Below are 24,151 nucleotides of genomic sequence, written 5' to 3'. Positions count from 1 at the left end.
AAGCCCTGTGTCAGTGGCTTTACCCTTTTCTCCTGAGGATGTAACCATTAATAAATTTCTCAGAAGTTTTCTTCCTTGTAGCTCAGATGAGTGCTTGGGAAGCATCGGCCTGTTGAAACATGTACGCCAGGGAAAAGCAAATACCATGCAATTCACAGAAGGCTCTTTGCATCTTTATGGATAATAGTTTTCTTGAGCATGAATTTTGTGTGGAGAACAAGATTTAATCAGTTGCTGTACTAATTCCACCTTCCCCTGAAGTGACAAAACTAATGAAGTAAGGGATGGTCGCTTAAATGAAGATGTGAAGTCTCCCTAATTTAGCAGGAACAAGTAGGTTTATTGTCTGCTTCCTTCTTTTGAGTTCATCATCCTACAAAGCTATGCCAACACAGTGTGTGGAGGGCAGGCAAGGATATCTCCTGGGAATGAGCTTACTCTTTTGTTGTTCACCTGCTAGTCTCATTAGACTGTCAAAGAAACAGTGTTAATTTACTCCACAAAAGTCCATTGAAGTAAAAAAAATTAGTGAACAAATCTTGTCTTTAAACTAAGATGGCAGCTAGTTTGGTTTTTCTCAGCTGTGCTATTTATACCATAGGTTACAGTTTGGGGATCTGTTATTTAAAAAGAAAAAAATCGCTCCTGACAGGTTTTATGGACTGAACTGGGTTAATCTAGATCATATATAAGGAATCATTGCCTTGAAAGCTGTAGAGATCTTCCTAAGGGGCCATGTTTTCTGCAGCTTTTTCTGTGTGTGCTCCTACTTCAGCTCCCTTGTCCTTTCTGTGTGCAGTTCTGCCCAGTGCTCCTGTGCAGCAGCCTCCTTCTTCTCCAGTTCTTCCTGTCACACCAGCTTTAATTCTTTGCCCAATGCTGGCAGATGATGTGCTTCCACTGTTTTTCTGGATGTTTCCATCATCCCTTCAATCCACTTGTTACATATGGCGGTTCTGCCAGGTGGAATTCTCCCATCCAGATTTGCTCCACAGCTATTGCTGCTGGCTCTTGCTTCCCTTTCTCACCTGAAGCCAGCCTGCAAGAATGGGTTGTCAGGGAGGAGGAACTACAGCACAGGAAATGCTGAGCAACCAGGAGTGGGAGCAGTGCAGGACTGGAGGGGGCAGAAGGGTCTCCAGTGGGCTTAGGTATTCCTTTCAGTAAACCAAAATCCTGCTTCAGTAGTTGTGGCTTCAGTAGTTACAAGGAGGTTTAACTGTTCAAATTTGGCAACGTGATGCTATGTGTCCTAACAGTGGAACAGTGGAAATGAAATAATTTTTCTGTTTAATGAAATGATCAATTATGCTTGAAAAAAAAAACCATTTCTGGTACTGCATAAGAAGCTTTTCATACTGCAGTGTAGCAGTATGAAGGAAGTGTTTTTGATTGAATGCATTGAAGGAACTTGCACATGTTGAGTTTCTTAAATGGTCACTTGGGCAGCCAGACTTTCAATCCTGTTATGGGCTGTAGGCAGTGATAGAACTGCTCTGCGCAGCTCTTGCCAAGCTGAGTGAAAGGATCTTATGGCTTCCATTCAGTTTTTAAGGGAATTGTTAACCTATGCAGTTGTCTGACAAGAGGACCATGAATGAGAGGGGCTGAATAGGGTAGTGGAACAATTGTTGAAACAAAACCTATGCGCTAACGGAGTGAATGTGTTTTGGGTCTTTTTAGATTTCCCCTTCTGCAAGAGAGAGAAATAGTGCTTCTTACAACGTTTTCAGAAAAAAACCCACCAACACATTAACTTGACAGGCACTTGCTTATCTTAAGTGCTGCCTTGACACAAATTCACAAAAGTTATCCTTAGTTAACGTTATTCTTCTTTTGGTTTTGCTTTTCAACTGACTGTCACAACTGTTTGCTTCAGTGTAGCTGTGCATAGGATCCCTTGGTTTTATTTGGCCCTTAAATTTTGCGTAGTATCTCAGAATCCTTGCCTTTTCTCCTAGCTGTGCTCTTCAGGTTGCAAGTTTTCCTTTGCAGAGAGGCAGGAGGCAATGGGTAGCATCTTTTGATGGCAGTTTTCACTGTGACTAAAATCATTCCCCAGACCCTATATTTGTAGCTCTTCCTCTTCCCTCCACCCTTCCCAAGCTGGGACAAATCAATAATGTTATGGCCTTTGTGATTAGAAATTTAACTGCAAAGCAGCATATTTTTGTTAAATGCTCGTTAATCAGGATTACCCGATGTAAGAGGAACTGCTGATAGCTGATTAAATACAAATTAACGCTGAATATTTCATGCCTCTTCAGCTGGATTTGAAATGACATGACAGGGATTTTATATTCCTAAACCAAGTTTGGGCTAAAAACAGACACATTGCAGAATATGCTTGACTTTGCTTTAAGAAGCAGAAAGAGAATTGGAGGACAAAATGGGAAGATCACTCTTTAAAAGAAACTTTGAGATGTGAGATACTAAAAAGAAGGATTCTGGTACCAGGAACACCTGAAGCAGGAGCAGCAGTGGTTTTACTGGAGACAGGTTAAGTGACAATACTCAAGTATTTAAATTAGCTGAATTCCCTGAAAGAGAAGGAGCGTACAAAACCCCAAAGGCTTATGAACCTTTGACCACAACAGAAAGGTACCAGTTTTGGGCAGTTCACCATCCAGTCACTGTACCAAAAAAGGAAGGCTGTTTGTTATATAAGTCTACTCCAAATGAGCTGAAATGCCCTCCAAATGCTTGCAATGGAATCTCAGTGCTGCATTTCCGTAGGAAATGCTTTTTTGTCTGGCCATACAAATACTGATTTTTCCAAAACGAACTTAGTTTTGAAACAGAAAATCCTAGTGATCCTAGAGAAGTTCAGATAGGTAAAATCTGCCATTGGTGACATTTTTCTTGAACTGGTGAAAACTGTGGCAATGAAGTATTTTTCCCTGTGTGCAATATATGTGACACTGTAAATAAAGCTTGAACTGAGACCTACTTTTTTCTGCTGCAATTATGTGTAACTTGGCTCTGTAATGCAGAGATGTAATGCTCTATTTTTTGTGCTGTAACTATATGTAACTTAACTCGGTAATGCTGAGATGCAATGCTCTATTTCTGATGCTTGTGATCATGGCTAGCTAACAGCCTTACTGACTCACAGAAGAGTTTGTAAGGATGCTTCTCTGTTTGCTTGTAATATCACTTCCATAAAATCACCAGGCGTTTTTGAAATTGGCACGTTTTATTTGCATTCCTAAAGGATTATGTAGGTTTCTTGGCACTGCGGGATTAACTTTGATTTACCCCTGGCACTGGTTTATGTGATTAAAATACTGTGTATTGTTTATGTTTAATGGAGTTCTTCTGTTTTTTCAGATTTTGAGGACGAGCTGCTGTATCGATAATCTGAAGAAGGGCGTTCTCTGTTAAGACTGCAAGAAGATACTACTAACTGGTAAACACTTGCTTGGGTTTCTTTGCTTGTAGAATATTTCTTTGTTTTCCATAATATTTTAGGCCAAGGAGTACAAAGAATTTTGATCTATTGAAAACAAGAAGTAGTTCATGCAATATTTTCTCTTTCTAACTGTCTGTAGCTTACCAGACAAAAGACTCAGTAGCAGTGGATAGCTACTAATACTAATAGTGGGTATTTAAATTGGAATACAAATTGATTAAATTCCTGCTCTCTCAGTAGGAGAAAAAAGACTGGTTTTTTTTTTCCTGTAGTGGCATGTTAAACATAGTCTGTTTGCCTCTTTAGCTGAGACAAATACAATGTGTCTGTACTGTGTCCTATATAAATACTATTTGAAATGTGATAGTGCAAACAGTGAAACTTCAAATATAGTGCTTCAGAGTCTGGAGAGAGAAAAAAGGAAGCCTTAACAGAAATCCAGATGCTTTGGAAGATGCCATTAATGTGCTTGTAATTATTCAGTGGATGTTTGTTGAGGCCTAATTTTCACTGAGAATAATGTATGATAATAAAACTAAGGATATCTTGTAATTCCCAGACACAAAGTCATGTGCAGCCTGCTTTTAGGTACAGAATGATAAAAGGATCATCAGTGAAGAGCTATGACCATTTAATAGCAATTTGCCAGCCCATAAATTAAGATGTTGAGCTACAGTATTACACAGCAATCACAAGGAAACCTGAGAAGTTAGGACATTTGAATGTCTTAACATAGGTAAATCATATGCACATTGATGGTGGGTACCAGAGTTACAGCTCTCTTCTGAAATACTTGATGTTGTAGATGAAGTAGCAGTTTTCCTCTGTAATTATACCTTACTATACACCTTTTCTAAAGCTTGGATCCTACCTTTCTGTTTACTGCTGCCACTCGAGCTGCAGGGCTGATTAAACTGGTGTCAAGAGAGTGTTCTTAGCCCCAATGGGCTGATGTGGCTGGGTTCAGGGATGAATATGGAAAGAAGCACATCCTAGCCAATAAGAAAACATTAAGCGTTCATGACTTAAGCATTTACAGATGCTTTATTAGTCTTCACTTGCCAGTTAATTTGCCTAAATTTTATAAGCAGTCGAGGATAACTTTATAAAGTACTTCTGTGTAGCTGTTGCAGAGAATATTAAAATGCTTTGTTTGGTTACTCTGCCAAACCTAGATTAATGATAGGAAAGTTCTGAATGCTTATAGTAGTCACTAATGCGCATCTGTCAGAATGACACAGTAAAAAAAAAAAGTTAGACTTTTTTTTTGGGGCTTTTTTTTTTTTGGACTTTTTTTAGTTGTTTGTTTTTTTTTTTTAAATATATAAAGATGACTTGCATAGTACAGTTATTTCTGTGTGATGATTTCAGTAGTTTTGTTGCCTGTAAAATTGCAGTTCCTGAAGCTAAAATACATATGAGACTCATTCCTAAATACTGGGTTTGAAAGTGTATGACCTTCAATGTACAGGAGAAAAAACCTCTGGCATGTACCTCATGCCACCATTTGAGGTGCCAAAGCACTGTATTGACAACATAAGTTCTGAACCAGGTTATAATTATCTGATAGTAACTTTCAGGATAATACTTCAGATTATTCTGATTGTATATATGTAATGCGTCTGTCACTAAATTTGGGTGTATAGCTTGCCCTGTACAGAAGACTGAAAAGCTCATTAGTCTAGAATTGAAGTCTTCTGTCTTTTTCCCTACTTTGGCTTCCTTTTCCAGCCCATCATCTCCCCATCTCTCTCGGAGAGAGAAGTTTAACAGGATGGCCATGCTGAATGAGACTGGGTAGTTCTATGAAGTAGTTCTTTGTCTGCAGCTGTGGTAAAGTATTTGTCTTAATTCAGTATTTCCTTTAGGATCAGTAAGTCCTTTTTAGCTTGGGGTAGTGCTGCACAAACTTGGTTTCACTGTTTCCAGCATTAACTTTGATTTGGGAAGACAGGAGCTGAGAGCCTGCTGAGCTCTACTGCATTTTAGACCTGACCCAGGTTCTCAGCTCAGGCCCCCAACTCTGGGACTGTGCTGAAAAGAGAATGTGACACACGGATGCTGTGTCCCTTGGGGCAGAGTGTGTCTGTGTCTGGGGCTTGCACGACTGGTGCCAAGATAAAAATTTTAACCCAGCTGGTCCTTGATGTGGTGCAGACTAGCCCAAATGGTTGTAGAAGACATGCATGCCCGTTTTATCCAGGTGGTATTTCTTTTGGTTATGATGTTTCAACTGTCCATTACCACAGACACTGAAGGACATGTAACATTTCAGTGTTTGCCCTATTTTTCTTGTACTAGCTGTTCTCTTTCATTATGCTAACTTAACTTGTATGAGATTATTTTTGCAGAGTATCAGTCGTTCAGAAAAGATCTTGATAATTGTCTTCTGCTTTCATGTATGATCTCTGATAATTATTCACTCTCATTTTACAGTGTTATCTCTTACATGCAGCTTGAACTTGTCTGCATGCTTGAAGATTTTTAAATCTTTCCATGCAACTTAGAATTGTTCCCCTGTAATGACGATGGGGAGATGTTTTGAGCAAACTGATTACCATGTTGGGAAGTCTCTGTTCCAGTACCGATATTGCACTGTTGGTGGATTAACAGGTTTTGCATTTATGCTAATTTTAATAAATATGAAAACACCTTCAGTATTATGTTTGCAAAGTGGAAGCAAATGTATGCCTGTCATTTTCTTATTAATTTTGAAAACACTTTGTTGTGGCTTGTATAGCTCTTATGAAAGTAACATTTGTCTGGCTGACACATCTTTAAATGTTTTGCTTCCTTTTGTGAAGAATCTTGAAAATTTCTTCAGTAACAATGTGAGTGTTTTCGTGCAAATCCCTTAATATGTGTTAAATATAAAAAGAGGAGGAAGGTTTGTTGTTCCCATACCTATGTGCCTAAAAAAGGTTTGAAGTGAAGGATCTCATGCAGAAGAGATACTGTATTGAGTAAGGCCCTGTTTCACGTGTTTAGAGAATTCTTGTTTGGTTTTGACTGGTGGGGAAGTTTATATAAAGTCAAATATGCTGCAAGAAATACAAAGTTAGGTACTGTTTTGTTTTGCTCAGTACTAAATGTTTCCTCTATTAAACAAGGAAATAGGTTTTATAAATGAGCAGCTTTTAATGGCTGCTTTCAGAAGGATTTGTTTGTTTGTTTGAGGAAACCTACGTAACCAACATAGAAAGTGGTGACATTACAAATGCTTCTAAAAGCTTTCAGTGCAAAGCCCACCAGATACCAACAGCAGAGTAATGTGGGAACATTAGGGGTAAAAGAATAGTCTGCCACAATGATGTTAGAGACTGTAAATACATGAAGAAAGATTGTCTTTTTGACGACTGAAACCACTTGTACTTCCCATTTGTGCCACAAGTTAAAAACAATCTCCTTTGGATGTGTTGCTCTAATATATTGTTGTAGGTTTGCCTGTAAATTCAGCAGAACCTCTTGAATTGATTTCTCATCCATGTGAAAGTGGGTTTGTGAAAATGTCTCTTAGTACGCGGAGGTTGAGTACTTGTGATTTTGACACTCAAGATGGTGTGGTAGAAATTCTCATCATGATGCTGATATTCTATCAGCATACATTTATTTTGTATTAATGGTGGTGTCTAAGGCAAAGAAGAAGAACAGCCGACTTGTTTTAGGCTGAACGGAGCTGTTTTTTGTCTTGGGGCTTGTTTAATGTGCCCCACTGCAATAGCACAGGAATAGATTGAGGTGTTAGAAGCTTTTATGCAATGCTGTGTTTTTAGAGTTCAATAGTGCGTATCATCAATGTAAATAATGTGCCTATGCTGAGGAAACATAATGTGGTATCTTTTCTCCCACAGTAGGTGTAAAATAAGTTGAACCTTGAATGAAGATCATAGTAATCTGCAGATGATCAGTGACAAGATTTTTTCACTGTAATCAAGCAGAATTAAGTGTTGAGCTCTTCCAAAATATCCTTACTATATATGTAGTAGTCCTACTTCAACAGTTAATAGAGTAAGTTTAAAAATAAGTGAGTTTTGAATTTGGTTTAAAGACTTTTTTAGTAAACTGTGCTCTGCTTGAGACTTCAGCCGTCCTGATTTGTTTATGAAGGTAAAGCTGCTGTTTTTATTTACCTGTAAATAGTTGCTCAGGACAACATGAACTGTTTAATTCAGTTTGTCCAATGAGCCTTCAAATCAAAGGCATTAATTTTAGCGTTGTTTTGGCTTTTCAGAAAGCCACTTTTAAACAGGACAGCAAAATATGTAAACTTTTCTCATCAGAAAGACATTTGGCCTGAAAAGCTATGCTTGTTGAGACAGGTGACTGAACGCTCATTTTGAGATTCATGTGGTCTGTTCTATTAGGTTAATGTCAGATGTTGCTTATTTCACTTCCTGACTTAGAGAAGAACTCTTTAATACTTGTTAAATGATAATTCTAGGTTTTTGGAGGGAGGGTTGTTGGTTTTTAACTCTGTAGGCACTTAAACTATAAACATACAGTCATTCAGATCTTGTTAGTGTTCAGCTCGCTGTTTGACTACATAACTGCAGTTTCATTATTTAGAATCACGGAATGTCTCAAGTTGGAAAGGACTCACACAGATCATCAAGTTCAGCTCCCTGCTCCTTGCAGGACTCACTACCATTAAATTATATAACTTAAGAACATTGTCCAGATGCTCCTTGAACTCTGTCGGGCTTGGTGCCATGACCACTTCCCTAGGGAGCCTGTTCCAGAGACCAGACACCCCCTCAGTGAAGAAGCTTTCCTTAATGTCTCCTCTGAACTTCCTCTGATGAAGCTTGCCTCCTTTTAGGTGATCATGGAATTAATTTGAGAAATTATTGAACACAAATATTGTGCAGCTGTTGAGACTCAGTGCCATTAAATTACAATTAAGACCTTGTTGTATAGCTCCTGTTGGACAAAGCTGTTGAACATACACAATGGTCCCTAGGAGCTGAACCTGGACATTCCCATGTTTTCTCTCTCATGTTTGTTACCCTGTATTCTGTAATTTTTGTACGTTTTTCCATCTCACACGCTACCCAATGAACATTTGAGATCACAGGTTAAAGTGACATGGTTAGATTCTTCCTTTCTGGACAGCTGATGATTGATACAATTGCTTTTAGTATTCTAATCACCCATGTTTTTACTAGAATAATTTCAAAACTGTATTACTGCAATGTTATTGTATAGCTGATTGGAAAAGCTTCTTCATACCCTGCCCTCTTCTTCTTTTTATTGTAGCTGCAACAATTATTGCAAATCATTGTGTAGGTAGAGCTCACAGAAATCCTGGACAAGGTGGAGGCACTTGTGAAGAGTCTCAGTGCTCTGTGTCAATTCCTCTGGCAGGAGCAGAGATCCTCTATCCTTCTCGACAGAAATTGCTGCTTGTCCCAAGGCTCTCATGGAGTCACCAGTAACCTACCACCCTAAAGGTCTTTTTACTGGTTTGAAAAGTCCTGCCTCCTTTTGTGGATGAGTTACAACTGGAAGGAGCTGCCTCTGCTGAGATTTGCGTAGTGGGGCAGCACTGGGGACCCTGGAGGGAAGGAGTTAAAGTGAACTGCTGTAGTATTCCCCAGAAACTTCTCAGCCCTGAGCCTGTGGCAAAACTTACTGCTGCTGGTGCCCATAGGAAAGGCTTTTCAGGCTTTTAAAAATCTAAACTGTGTTCTTTGCCATCTGAAATAAACACATCCATTGTCTCTGAGCAGCAGAGATGCTGTCTGGGATACTTCCACAGCTGTGGCATAATCAGCTTAGGTCTAAGTTCATCTTAGAGTTTTACCTATCATAGGGGGTAACTAGGGCTTCAGTTCTCAAGTTTTGATACTGTTGATGGATAGTTGATGGTTAGAACTTACTAAAACCAGTAAAAAGACCTTTTAGGTGGTAGGTTACTGTAACTCTTCTGTGGCTGGGGTTTTTTTGTGGTAGAAGTTCCTTGCTGTTCATATGACCTAGTACCATCCTGACAAAAGTGGTTTATTTTACCCTGAGAGTAGAAATGTAGACTATTAGAAATAAGGACTCCTCTGTTCAAGTGTTAGGGAATAGGGCTGTGGGTCTTGGGGTTGCTCAGAGCAGCTCCTTCACCACTAAAAATGTGAATGGCAAAGCCCTGCTGACCTTGGCTTGTCTTACTGTTTGTGTTGTGCAAGTGGATGAACGCTGCTGCAAACTTCCTGGGACAGGGCATGGCTTAATTTCTGTTATGATGATATTGAGCCAAAATTCTGTGTTAAACTCTGCCATATTCCTAATAAATTATATCATCTGTATATCTTAGATAAATAAGCTGTTGAATCACTCGGGTGGTATTCAGGAACACTTCACAACTGGGTGTTAACAGCATAACAACAAAGGAAGCATCTACTGTGGAAAAATAGTGATGCCAGTTAGTCATGGAGAAGTTAAATATGCAATGGAGAGCAGATGCCAATATCACTTAAAGGTGTAGGGATGATATCCCATATCTCTTCCTAGCTTAGGAATATTTCAGTATCTTTTTTGAGGAGTGGATGCCTGAATTCTAGATAGTTCTTAAAAATTCTGTGCAAGTTATATACCTGGTACTAAATCATTTCAGGATTTGGATTTATGAATGTTCAAAAGAAGTACAAGATAATATGCTACCAAAAATAGAAAGTTCAGTTGTTTGAGTAATTGACTGTTAGACACAGGACTAGCTTTAATAATTCTTGCAGGCTTTTTAAACATTTTTTTTTCTTGCAATAAAACCAGAAGCTGTGTAGCTTGGACTAAAGTACCACAGCTCTACCCCCTACCCCACCACCAAAAAAAGCAGCCAACCACAAACAAAAACCCAACTCCAAATTAAACAACTGACAAAGTCCCATCTCTCTTTTACTAAAATCCCTTATTTGTCTTCTGGTTACCCAACATTTATTTTTCTTAACTTGTTTTTAGAAGTGAAAAAGTTTATTTGACCATATTTAAATTAACTTTTTGATTTGATTAAAAAATCCCTTTTACTTGATGTTCAACTTACAGGGGTTTTTTTCTGTGTAGAACTTTGAGATGCAAAAATTAATATTATGATAGTTTATTTTATGATTTCCACTAAGCCAAAGTAATGGTTTGTTGTGGAACACATATGTGTAAGTGGATGAAATACAAATTTTCATGCTGAATACTAATTTTGTGTGAATATCCTCTTCTGCCATGCAAGCTTCTCAAGTATCTTTTAGTTTTCCCCTTTTTTTTTTTTTTTTAAACTTGTTGAAAGGGATGTATGTATAAAACCTTGTGTCCCTCCTATTGGTCTATAATGCAGCATCTAAACTTTTTTGAAAGCTTTCAAGGAATCTTTTAGTTTGGAACAGACCTGTAAGATCAAGTTCAACCAATAATCCACCACAACAATATAAGGTGATAAATTAACTACAAAAGGTACTAAAAAAAAAATCTTGAAATTAAGGTCACATAAAGTGAAGATGCTATGCAACAGTATCAGTTTAAAGATAATGTATCCTATGAAAGTATAATAATTAGGAAAAATGAAATAAGCTTGAAAAATTATAATGGAACATTAAACCCTCTGATACATTCACAGTCCATTTCTATCATTAAATTACAAATTTAAAACATGAGTTTGAGTGTAGCAAGTAATATTAGGTACTGTGACAGCATTGAGAAATTATATAGTATAGGGAAAGATTTAATATAACACATGGACTTTTAGGGTGCAATTTAGCTTCAACAGGATAGATGAAAATGGAGAAGAAAGCTGCAGCTTTACAATCAGAAGTCCAAAAAGTGGTTCTATAGCAAGCAACAAGTACATTTGCTCTTTTTGAAGAGCTAAGGTCACTTTGCAGTAGTGATAGACTGCCTTTGCTAATCTTAGTCTCATATAAAATTGCCATGCAGATATAGAAGAATCTCTGTCTGCAGTCAATGATGTTAAGCATTGGAGTTTGCATCCATTTAGCATTGAACCATGGGTTCATCTGCAGATGCCCTGAAACTTCCTTTGAAACATGATCTTCGCAATGAATTATTTTTTATAGCTTACCCATCTGTTATTGTTACTAAAGTAAAAATCAAGTTTTATTACTAAACATTTCTTAGTTTTCTCTTTTTATTGCCCACAAGATGCGGGATGTATTTGACTTGCGGTTCTGTTTTGGACTGAGCAGAGTTTTGGGTTTTATGTCTTAGTGCGTGCTTCTAAGGGTAACAAGTTTTTAGAGCTGTTTCCTCAAATGTAATTTCAAGTCTGAAGTTGGACCAAGAGAGCAGGAGCATCTAAAAATTGCCAGGGCAGGTAGTCTTTGAGCTAGATCCTGTTCTGTATCCAAGAGCAGTTTAGATTAATGGACTGGGAACATCTGTGCCGTAGTCCACAGCTGGTTCACATGGATTTCAAGCTGATGATGCTTACCAAGGGGAGAAATAGTTCAAGCTTGAACTGCAGACTAGGAATTTAAACATTTGCTCTGTGAAAGCAGCAGCCGATGGTGTTCTGAAAATGACTTTAGTCGGGGTGCCAAGTATTTCGCATGGAGTGCATGAATCCTGTGAAAGCTTCTGCTAGTAAGTGTTGCAAGCTTTGTGAAGTTAACTTTCTGAAGTTCCCTGATGAGCTGAGATACCAATTGAGTACAAAGTAATTTAGACTCGGCGCAAAGTTGTTGTTAATTATTTCTTACCACTCAGTGTTCTCATTTTTTAATAGGAACAAGAACCTGAGTATTGGAAAGCCTGAAAAATCACCATTCTTGTAGCAAATCATGACCGAGAGTCACTGACAAATCTATGCTTGAGTGTAGAGGCTTCTTAGTTCAGCCAGAGTTGGGCAGAAGACAGTGGTTTCATATGGGAAGTTAATGGTCAGCTGTTCTCATGTGAAATCCGTTTTCATGTATTGCTGAGTTAAGCAACATCAGTTCAACATGAGGTGGATGCCCAAAGCACTGGGCTTATTCCGTGGTTACCCAGTTTTTATTGGGGTTTTTTTCTCCAGTTTCGTTATTCACAGTGATGCCAGGTTTACTTCATATTTTATATTTGGGTACCATTTGACTTGTGTCAGCTACAGACTTTTCCTCTGACAAACTGAATGATGCTTGGTTTTGTTTCTGTTATGCTGCAGTTTAGATGATTCACTGTCCCTCTCTGATGGCTCTAGACAGTTTTCCATTTTTGTTCTCCAGCTGTTGTGACAATTCTTTGAATTTCTGTTGTAGTTGGCTTGAGATGTTGGCATATGTTTTGCCCTGTTTCTGCTATGGTGAAGTTAGGCTGCAATTCAAGGGAAGGGGTTGTGTGTCTAAATGAGATCCCTGGGATGGGATCCATTAATATTTCTGCTGTTTGACTCCATGAGCTGTAGCCCATTAAGTAAAGTTAATTTTCCTGCTCAGAACTGCTTTTCTCTGTAATGTAACATTAAATATTTGACTACCTCGGAGTCACAAGGAATTGAAAAATGCTGAATCTGTATTATTCAATTTTCACTACCTACTTATTTATATAGTATACATGTCTCATCTTATGCCTGTTTGTGGTATTTCTATATTAATCTGCAGATCTAAACCTTGAGAATAAGTCAGAAGGATGCTCAGAGGTTTTGCAGATCCTCTATCCCAGCAGGAAAACCCAACTAGTGCGCTCTGAACCCGACAGATTTGTTCATTTAGATATTCCTTTCATTTGAATTAAGGTGCATCTGAAGTGCAAAAATTAATTCTGTAAAGAATCCATCACACCATTAATTTCACATCTGGCCATTTTTAATGCATCTTTGCTGATGTTCCTCCCCACTAAGTCAATTTCTTATCCATTTAGGCAATGCTTTATTATATTGCTCAGTGCTAACCTCTAAACTTAAAATACCCTGTGATGTGTTGCAAAAAAATCAAATACCTATCAGTCTGCCAGTATAAACCAAGCGTCAGCATCGGCTGTGCTCAGTGTGAGCTGTTTTGCCTGAAGGCTTGCTCACAGGTTCTAAAAGATAGGAAACCAGTTAATGGATTCCTGTGCTAACATCTCTCTGCCTGTTATCGATGATTGTCCAACTGACCTATAATTCTCAGCTTTCCTGGCTGCTTCCCTTTTGCCTAATGGCTTTTTTTTTCTCCTCCTTCATTACCACAAGAGTCCTATAAGGCTTTGTTAATTATTAACTTCTACTCATTCATTGAAGCCTTCAGGACAAGCCACCTGAGGATCAGCACGTTGTTCTTGCAGGTGGTAAGTGCTTGTGTCTTTGTGTGCAGCATTGTGTCCATAAAGATGGAAAGAGCTGAGCAGTCCTCACTTCTTTTTCTAATAATTCTATCAGTTGGAAATATGGGTATTTCTGTAGTAATGAACTAGTACCATTAGGGCACCTTTTTTTTTTTTTTTTTAAAGTCACTAGGCTTGCTGCCATAGTGGGATTTTCTCGCTCATTTTCAAATTTATTTCTATAGTCTGCTCATTCTAATGAATTTATAGTTTTTGTTTATAGCTCTGTCCTATCTGACTGTTCTTTCACTCTTTTTCAGGAAATTAGCTTTTTGCAGTAGTGTTGGGTCTAACTTTGGTTTCAGTTTCTCTTTGCACAGTCAGTTGTGCTCAGCCCCGATCTGCAGGGGACCAGTGATTTCCAGGGTTTTATTTTTGTTGTGCTGTCTCAAAGCACAAATTGAGCAGTCTGAAGTCATGAGAAGGGGGAAAAAACCAACTGTATTTAAAATATGCCTAGTGAGAGGGGGTGAGTTTTAGGAAATTGCAGCAGCTCCTACAAAGACAGTGCTGTTAACCATCTTTTTGTCCTGAGGTACTGGCTGTTGCTTATTTCTGAGAAAGTAAGGGGATGCTGAAGTCAACAGCCAAAGGCAAAAGCAGCTGCTACCCAAACCTAGAGAAGCCTGGTGAAGGGGAAGGCTTCTGTGAGGGAGATGCATGCTCTGGAAAGAATAGAGAGTTAAATTTCTACAGTTACAACCATGTCAGATAGTCATCTTTTTGCTTATATTCAGTTCTCTGGGCTGTGAAGAGTCATTCTTACTATGGTCTCTGCTTTCTTGCCTGTGGTGCTGTAGATCTTCAGAGCCTTCCTTAGCTAATGTTAGACTATTATTTCCTGTGAAGCTTTGAGTTACTGTAATACTCCATATCTTCTCCTTTAAACTGTACTATTAACATAATTATTTCACCATGTTAAGACAGTGGTAATGATGTGTACAGCACACTGAAGCTGTCCAAGAACACTAGTTTTGTTTGTTAAGCAAATGGTTTTCAGTGGTGACTTGAAAATGCCTTCTCTGAAGGTCAACATGCAAGCCTTGAATTTTTTCAAGTGCACATTTGTGTGGTTGGTTTAGAATCTTGTGTGATTTTCTTGTTAAAGCAAAGTGAAATGCAAGCAGAACAGTTTGCCACTGGTATTTTATTGCAGCTTTGACTCTATAGTTATTAAATTTATTCTGAGATATATGTGCTTATGGATTATTTAACATGGCAGCCCTTTTCCCTGGAATCACATTTGTTGCCAAATAATGGCATTCCCTCTGTACTTGTATGCCTAGAGATAAAACACAGTTCTGCATTATATTTTCTTAACATATTTTTTAAAATTCCCAGTGGTGTATGGATCCAGGACTATGTTTATGAAGTACATACACAAAAACAGTGTGTCTGGATCAGATGTGTGCTTGCTTTTCCAAGGTCACACTGCATCGCGTTTAAGACTTTTGGTGCAAAAGAATTAATTTCCATAATCTCTTTTTTCTTTTAAAACAGACTGGAGGCCAAGAACAGAGTGCAGCACTGGCTGTAGGTAAGAATTGAAATGTAACCTGCTTGAAAACTGCTGACAAATAAGCAAAATTGTAGTATGTTAAAGGAGAGAAAGTGGGACTGTTTGAATATTAGTAATTTTCCCTTCAAGAACTTGTTTTCCCTCTCTTCCATCAACAACTCTTGAAATTTGTGGTGTTCACTGGGATTCCTGATCCCTGACTGAATTTATGTCTCTCTGTTTAAAGGTGCTAAACCAGGTTACAAGGGTTTGGTTTTTGCTTGTACAGGGCCTCACCACACAGCCTAGTGAGGCTGATTTTGAAAACTCTTCACCAGAGTGATGTGAAGTCCCATTACTTCAAAGAAGGCATTTTTATTGTGCACAGAGTTAAAGTGGTTTGGCCACTTGTGTGAACTTATCCTAGAAGACTGCAACTTCCTGAACAATTTGAATGAAGAGATAATGTTTTGGTGGTTTTTCTCCCTCTCTCTTTAGTAAAGCTACTGTGTAGCTGAACCAGATGCCTTGTGCCAAAAACCAGTACTCTGAACCAGCTTGTGAGACTGAAGAGGTCGCACATGCTCATGTGAAGGTTTTAGCTCTTAGTTTTATAGCCTGCTCCTTGTCATCTAAGCTACTGCATAGTGTCTGTGTTATATTTTGTGTTTATTGTGCTTTGTCAGCACAGCTATCAATCTTCTGTCACACTGGGAAGATAATGGTACCAAATGTGAGGTAGGATTTATTTTTCTTCTGTTTTTGATTAATCATCAAAAAGGCTTTGAATTCTGGGGAGCTTGAATGGATTTGTGTGGTGGCTTAACCCAGTCTAGATGCCAGGTGCCCACTAAAGCCACTGCCACTCCCTTCTCAGTTGGACAAGGGAGGCAAAATACAACAAAAGGCTCACGGATTGAGATAAGGGTGGGGAGAGATCATTCACCAGTTACTGTCACAGGCAAAACAGACTCAACTTAGGAAAATTAGTTGAGTTTATTACCAATTGAATCACAGCTCCTTCCCTCCACCCCTCCTTCCTTACTAGACATAACTTTATCCCCAGCTCTTTACCTCACCCTTTCCCACTCAGTGTGGGGAGATGGGGAATGGGGGTTACAGTCAGTTCATCACAGGTTGTTTCTGCTGCTGCTTCCTCCTCAGGGAGAGGAGCCCTTCACTGCTCCTGTGTGGGGTGTCCCTCCTACAGGGCACAGTCCTCCAGAAACTTCTCTGACATGAGTCCTTCCCAAGGGCTACAGTTCTTCACAAACTGCTCCAGTGTTGGTCCCTTCCATGGGGTGCAGTCCTGCAGGAACAGGCTGCTCCACCATGGGCTTCCCACAGGGTCACAGCCTCCTTTGGGCATCTGGCTGCCCTGTTGTGGGCTCTTTCATGGGCTGCAGGTGGATCCCTGCTCCCCTGTGGACCTCCGTGGGCTGCAGGGCACAGCTGCCTCACCATGGGTGGTAGGGAAATCTCTGCTGCAGTGTCAGGGTCACCTCCTCCCCCTTCTTCTCTGACCTGGGTTGTCTACACCATACTCCTGGTGTCTTACATATTCTCACTTTTCTCTTCTCTGGCCACAGCTACTTCTCTGCCATAATTCCTTTTTTTCTTCTTAAGTACATTATCCCCGAGGCTCTGCCAGTGACAGGCTCAGCTTTGGCCAGCGGTGTGTCCATCCTGGAGCTGGCTGGCATTGGCCGCTTCCCACAGAAGTCCCCCCCATAGCCCCCCTGCCACCACAACATTGCCACACAAACCCAATACAATTTGTCATCAGTTTTGTCAACAAGAATAGAGAACGTTTTCTAGTGCTATGTCCAAAACTATTTGACTCCTTCATTCAGATTTAGGAATATATGGCATAAAAATGTGTTACTAAAGTAATTGTCTTTATTTCAGTGCAGAATTCATGTTTTAAAATACTTATTTTGCAGAATTGCAGGTTTTGATGAACTGTCACATTTTTGTCATTCTCAGGAGAGTTTATGATATTGCTGGTTCAGGCCCACAGTCCTTCTTGCTTACTGGCTTGTGTCTCTGCATTAAGGAATGAGCCTAGGAACTGGGCAAGCATACAGAAGTATTTTCCAAATCTTTAATGAACTGATGGAAAAACATCCAGTGCTAGCAGCAGTAGTACCTTTTTCCTTTAATAACTTTTATTTACAAAGTCATTGGGGGTGTTGTTAAATCTGCAGTTAAAAGTGCAGATCTTTAATTTACAGGATCGTGTGTACTTGCAAAGGATACATTATAAAAGTCACTTAACTGAGTCAGACCATGGGTCCATCTAGGCAAGTCCAGGCTCCAGGATCACCATCTTTCTTCCCTCTGCATATGAGCACTTGGTTTTGCACATCCTTTCACACCCTTCACTTATTCCTCTAGTAGAGCAGTGCTGCTTCTTCTCAGCAAGCTGAGAGTCATCCAGAAAAGCTAGGAAAGCTCAAGGAGCATTGCTGGGAATGGTACTGCCTGCAGGAAGAGGAATGCTGTCCAGCAAACGGCTACAGCACATGGCAAATAACTTCTGTTTTCTTTGAAGAAACTATGAACCAACAGTGTTTCAGGTATTGAAGGGAGAATGTTTGCAAGTTAAGGTGGTGTGGTGTCTGCTTCAGCAGAAGCTGGGGTGTCAGACTTCTGATTCTTTCAACTTCTCCAACTATACTAAGACAAAGTAGCTGCCAGATGCTTGACAGCATCATAAATCATCAGGGAATCACCAGTGTTCAGGGTTGGGAGGGACTGACAGAAACCCTACCCAACCATCACGTAAAGAACTGGAGACTGGAAATTTTTGGTTAAGCTTTAAAGAATGGGACAAACTGAACTAGATGTTGCTGTTGAATAAGGTTAAAAACTGAAAAAAGCTTAATATCGCGTAAAACCTGAACTGTTGTGTGAGCAGGTGCCTAGGGAAGAGCAGCAACAGAGCTACCATGTATATTTGTGTTCTTCTAGTATGTAAGTATTTTCAGATCAAGTACTTTTAACAGCCAGATGTTATTATTAAATGCATTCTGTATTCTTAATGTGTTTCCATTCTGCGTATGTACCTGGTTTTCCCCAAGAGCTGCTGCAGACTTCTTGTGAGATGGGATGGGATGGACCTGTAGAGTTCACAGATGAACCAATGCAGAAAATCATAACTCTTTGTCACCCCAAGACACTCTGCATGATATTCTGCATGATATTCTGTATATTGTTACTGATCTTAAACGATTGCAGGTTGTATGATACCACTGAAGAATAGCAAATGTTTCCCCATATTTCCAACAGGTGGCTGAGAATTAATTGTCTTATATCTTAGCCTTACTGGGCCCCTTTAGTTTGATTTTTAAGGTTAAAATAATATTAGTGATATGGTGGGAGAAATGGAAGATGGGGTAAAAAATTATAATATTTGCACAGCTAGAGGAATCTGGACCAGTGTGGTCAGGTGGTTTGGGGTTTTTTTGTTTTGTTTTTTTGTTGATTTTTTTGGGGGGGCTGTTGTCTTGTTGTTATTGTTGTTTTGTTTGGTTTAATTTTTTTGGTTGTTTGTTTGCTGTTGAGGTTTTGTTGTTGTTTAGGTGGAATTTTTTTAATGCTTTCTAACAAGAAAAACTATGCAGGTTCAGTAGAAGTAGTTGGTGCTATGTGTTATGAGGGGATCTGAAGAAGTAACTGGATGTAACAAAGATGGCTGTATCTTTGATCCTTATCTTGCAGTGAGTCTCTTGAAACTTCATATAAATAAACAACCATGTGGCGACCAATTTTATCCCTCTGCCCTGCCTAATGCCTGTCTGTTTGTTACTGTTTCTGAAAACAGATGGAATGGGAAGGAGCATCATCCTGCTACTCATCCTCTGTTATACCATCATCATCTTGATGTGCTTCATTAGCCTTTTGTATTCTGCAAACATATTGTGTTTGACTGGTGTCTGAGAAAAAGGAAATCCACAGAGTAATCAGAAAGCTGTCCTGAAATATGGAAACCTGCCATTCCAGCTCTGTGATCTGGAAGGCCGTAGGCCTTCCCTTCTTCTTTGATATTTCAGAGCTGCTGTGTCGCTGAACTGAATTCTCAGATGGACAGTCAGTGTCGGGTTCATACACACAAGGTTTGTGGTTTAGCACTGTGACATTCTAGTAGAAGTCCCTTGAGATGGAATACGTTAATGGCTATTTATATCTGTCAGCTTGGTGATGAGATAATTTGTCATGCAATTGTTAGTGCAGGATTACAAGCCAAGGCACTGAAGGGGTGCAACATTTTTGGAATGAAACTCAAAGAGAACATTTTACCTGAGTGTTGCAGAGCAGTTTGGGTGCTTGTACTCCTTGTCTTGGTGCATTAGATGGCAGCACTGTCAAGATCCCTCAGTGCAGCTGCGTCCAGCTCTGATACCGAAACGTGTGGCAGTGATAGATGGGAATTCAACTGCTCTGAAAGATAACCATTTCCAAATCAAACTAGGCAGGAAGAGGCGTGCTGTCTCACATGTGAAATACCAACTGAAAAATGGTACATCAACTGGATTAGTTAGGAAGTAATGAATTGAAACAGTACTTCCTTTTTTTAGCATTTAGATAAAACTTAGAGATTTGGTTTTGGGGGTTTTGGGCTTTTTTTATTTTTGGTTGGGGTTTTGCTTTTTTTCTTTATACAGAGGTGAAAAGTTGGCAGGAGAAGGACTTACCATACAAATTACTGTTGGGTTTGGTTTTTTTTGCAGACGAGAGCTTGAGGGTTCTTAAATTATAGGCTGACATCCTTGAAATATGAAACTGTCTTAGTAATGTGGTAGTATAGCACAGTTTGAAAAGGCATGCCATCTTTTGTAGAGTAAGCAGCTTTTCTCTAAAAGAATTAAAAACCATGTAAATCTGCCACAGCTCTTAATAAATGGGCTTTTTGTTTCTTTATGTACCTGATAAAAATGTTCCCAGTTTACTTTGAAAAAAAGGCAGACTTCGAGCTCAGCCCGTGTTTCCAGGATAATGCCGCAGTACTGAAGGCAGTGCTTTGACGGGAGGGCCATGGCCGGTTCCGAGCTGTGGGGCTCTGGGATCCATCGGGCACGCTGGTCCCAGCTGCCGCGTCTCTGGGATATCCAGCGGAGGGGCAGCGGCCTCTGTTGGGTGAATCGCAGCGCTGCAAGAGGCTCTGCGCATCTCCAGCGCTGGAGGAGAAAGCAGAGTGTAAATTGCATTGCAGTGGAAATGTCCCTGAACTGGAAAAGGTGGGTTTTCCCGATGGCTGCAACGTAATGGAATTAAAAAGAGCATTTTGCAGAATTAAGTTAAAGCATGTTGGGCTTGTGTTATTTTGAAAGAGGAAAGCAAAATTAATTATTTTTTAGCCCCAGATTCACTCTTGGAAAAATTGTGCGGTTACTTGCTGAAGGGTAAATCAGAGCAGATTTTTGGAGTATAGTCTCTACCCTGTTCAATACAAGTTCTGTTTTAAAAACAAGCGTAATTCTTCCAGACAAATTGGGTTCATTCCAGACTTGTGTGAGCATGCTTAGTTATTTTATTGTAGCTCCTGTCAAATGCGTTATTCAGTGTCAGCTGTGCCACTAAAATGTTCCCAAACTAACAAGGCTGTAAGACTGCTTCTAAAGAAACTGTGGATTCTTCAGGGCCTTTCCCTTGATTTCCTCTAAGAGGAAAAATGGACTGAATAAACACTGCCCTGACCGTACTTCACAATTCTGGTTTTGAGGAATGTGAGTCTATTCACTAGTCTGTTTTCCCTGGCAGACCTCCATCCTCCTGATATGACAAGTTTTGAATTCAGTTTTGTTCTAAAGGAGACTTTATTGATGATGTGTGATCTCAAAAAAACCCCAAACCAAAACAAAAAACTTCAGTTTCAACTAAAACAGGTTATTGTATCAAAGTCAGTTTAGCCAAATGAACTGACATCAGAGGCGGCTTCAAACGGCTTTTCAGTAGCCTGAATACTTACCTTCCTATACAAAAATGTTTCCTATCTGACTGTATAATTTGTTTTTCCACTATTGAGATAAGATGCTAATGATTGAAGCCCCAGTAATTCAGTGATATAGGTGGGGTGGGGGGTGGGTTGGCCTGCATATCTTTTATTCTTCTTGTGGTTGGTTTGCAGTCCCTGGTTCGTGGCCACTGGGTGTCAGCAGTGCAGAGCCGTGTGCAGGTCTGGGCATGGGTTTGGACTGGGAATTGTGTCCCAAAAGCGTCTGTAAAAACTCCTGGAATCTTAATGCTTGCTCAAACAACTTGTCCATTGGTGAATGAAACTGTGGGGTTTGTGCAGAACTGGAGGTGGCTCTGGCACTTCATTCATGTGTTTGATTCAGAACATTTACACAGGTGGCACAATTTGAACTGTTACTTTTAATATTAGTGATGTTAGAGCTATGATGGATCCTGTAAATGAAACCAGCTTATCCAAAATGTAACTTGTTTCAAGCTAATGGCACCAAGCTTCCCCTTCCTAAATCTGAAGGTGCTAATGAGTGATAGCTACTATTTTTTTTTTAATATTGACTCTAATTATTTATTTTCTTGTACGTATAGTATTACTTTGGGATTTTGTATAATGGCAGATCTTTATTACTTGCAACACCACTAACATCAATAGTAGGAATTGGAATGTGTCAGAAGGCATCTCTGCTGCTCCGGCACTATTCAGAAGAGAAGTAAATGTGCGTTAGTCTAGGAAAAACATGTTTGTATCCAGGGAGAATGTTACAAGTCAGAAAAGAGTGATTCCTGCAGTGCATTTTACCAGCTTGTTTCCATCTCTGCAGCAGTCTCTAGCATTTAAGGTGGAGAGCAGAAACGTTCTCACTGGTTGTGAAGCTTTGCTGCTTCATTGGCAGAGAAAGCGACACGGGATCCCATAGGCTGCCAGGCTGTGATGCCATGTGTTGCTAAGGGCTGCCTTGGATTCAGCTGATGTGGGCAGACACCTATTTGCTGCCTCTTTCTTTTTTCTTTTTTTTTTTTTTCTTCTCCCTGTTCATGGCTAGATACTGTTAAGTAAGCCTTGAAACAATTGACAGGCTGATAGGATTATCCTTCTATAAAAACAGTATAGGGAAACATTCAGTGTTTTGTTTATGTAGTAACACGGTGAGTGTTATAACACAGTAGTATTCCACTATAATGCTAGGCTTTTAATGCTATCAATGTTTTTTTTTTGCTTATTATTTTGCCAGAAATATCTCTGAATTGGAGGTTTATGCCACACTTACATGACCAAATGAAAATTTAAAACTCAAATCCCGGAAACAAAATGTTTGTTGTTCCATTAGATGTGCTTTCCATACAGTGTTGTGCTTAGCTACATATATGAGATTTTCAGGGAGCACAGTTTTCATACTGTGGATTTTAGTATTGGGAATAGCATATACATTTCCAAAAGATGAGCTGATGTTTTCTTGAAGCAGATTTTCTTCAGGGATCAAAACCAGATATTTTTAAATTATTTATTTAACTGGTTTTTTAAACTAGTTTGAAAACATGCTATTCTCCCAATAGAACAAAAACTAATAGAAAATATCATTTATGAACACCTTTGTAGTATTTTACCTGTAATGAGAGTAAGTTCTCCAGCTGCTCACCAGTTGCAAGCAACATCCTTGTTAATGCACAGTTTTTTCTTTCGGGTGTGAGAGGGTAAATGTCTTTGGTTCTCAGATGAATTTACTTGCATTGAGTATTTTTATTAAAATTCCCCTGGGCTTAGCCTGGGGGGGGTGGGGGGCACTGAAATGTGTCGGGGATGTTTTCCACAGGAAGGGCATGCGTGCAAGACTTGTTTTGAAAATATGCCTTTGCTTTCCGCTTGTCTGATCATGGCTCCACACGCAACATCATGCAACCCCATAAGGCTGTAATGGGCCAAATCATCCTAATCCAATGTGGCATTCCGTATGTCTTCCTCTGCAAGTAGGTCAAGTTTAAGCCTTGTTCCTGGCTTGCGCTCCGATTTCCCATAACCTGCTCCACGTGGCTCGAGTACTGTGCTGGAGTGCAGAGCATGCCAGCAGGGATTCTGAGCAGCCTCACAGGGACAGCCAGTTTTTGGACAGAAATTAGTGGTTTTGTTCTGCTCTAATCTTGTGATGTTGGACTTGTAGCACAAGAAAACTTCAGTGGTTTAAATGTGTGCTTTTACTGAGTCCTAGGCTGTTAGTTTACCTAAAGAGTTGCCTCTGGACACTGCGCTATATAATTTTAAAATCAGTAATACCCATGAGCGAGAAACTGGTTTTCAGCTTTCGAAGTGTACTGAATTCTGAATGAGAATACCAAATAAAATTGGACAGAGGTTGATGCTCTGAAGCTGTGGAAAAACAAATAGGTGGTGGCCTAAAGTGTACTTCAGGCTGGGCACTGACTATTTTGATGTTAGAGATTGTAATATGCAGAATTCTTCTTGATGAGGATTACAGCTTCAGTGTGCATTTTGTTCCAGTTGTGCTGGAAGAGTTGTGGGTGAAAAGGTGGGTTAGCACCCACAGGGGTCACCTCCAATCAGTGCTCTGAATCAGGTATTTAGCTCCAAGACAAAGCCCAGCTGCAGGACATTAAAACCAACAGTAGTGCTTGCTGATGGCTTTGGTCTTCATACAGGCTTAACTTGTTCTTGAATTGGGGCTGATTGATGTGGCAACTTGCTCAAGAAGGGTGCAGTTAGTGCTGGGAGATGTTCTTGGCTAGGCAATGGTAGCTCAGTGTCAGGGCTACTTAACTGGGATGACATCTGTCTTTTTAAACCAGTAGTTTTACTTACTTCAGATGGAGTTGTGGACTTGCAAGGAAATTGGAAGAGTGTTTGGTAAATTAATACTGGCTGGGCATGCCACTATGTGGTTAATTACCAAGGTAAGTCTTCATAGAACTGCCAAAATCATCATGCTGGTGATGCTTTTACAGGGCATCAAATAGCAGAAGAGGTCACTGAAGGTAGATGCAAT

The 24,151-nt window shown here is 39.6% G+C and overlaps 1 protein-coding gene across 4 annotated transcripts in view; it reads left to right on the top strand.

The window, feature by feature from the left end:
- Positions 1 to 24,151, top strand: part of CYRIB (CYFIP related Rac1 interactor B) — a 97,060-nt gene that overhangs the window by 51,234 nt on the left and 21,675 nt on the right. For 3 of the 4 annotated variants that reach the window (XM_048286418.1, XM_048286417.1, XM_048286416.1), the window contains exons 2-3: positions 3,331 to 3,409; positions 15,185 to 15,221. The gene's annotated coding sequence lies outside the window, so the exon portion shown is untranslated. Of the gene's footprint in view, positions 1 to 3,330; positions 3,410 to 13,624; positions 13,649 to 15,184; positions 15,222 to 24,151 lie in introns of those variants that run through there. The other variant, XM_048286419.1, reaches the window with a different exon arrangement.

The sequence above is a fragment of the Corvus hawaiiensis genome, chromosome 26, assembly GCF_020740725.1.
Source record: "Corvus hawaiiensis isolate bCorHaw1 chromosome 26, bCorHaw1.pri.cur, whole genome shotgun sequence".
NCBI lineage: Eukaryota > Metazoa > Chordata > Aves > Passeriformes > Corvidae > Corvus > Corvus hawaiiensis.
Note: the sequence above shows the minus strand (reverse complement) of the source record. Positions and strands in the feature narration are given on the sequence as shown.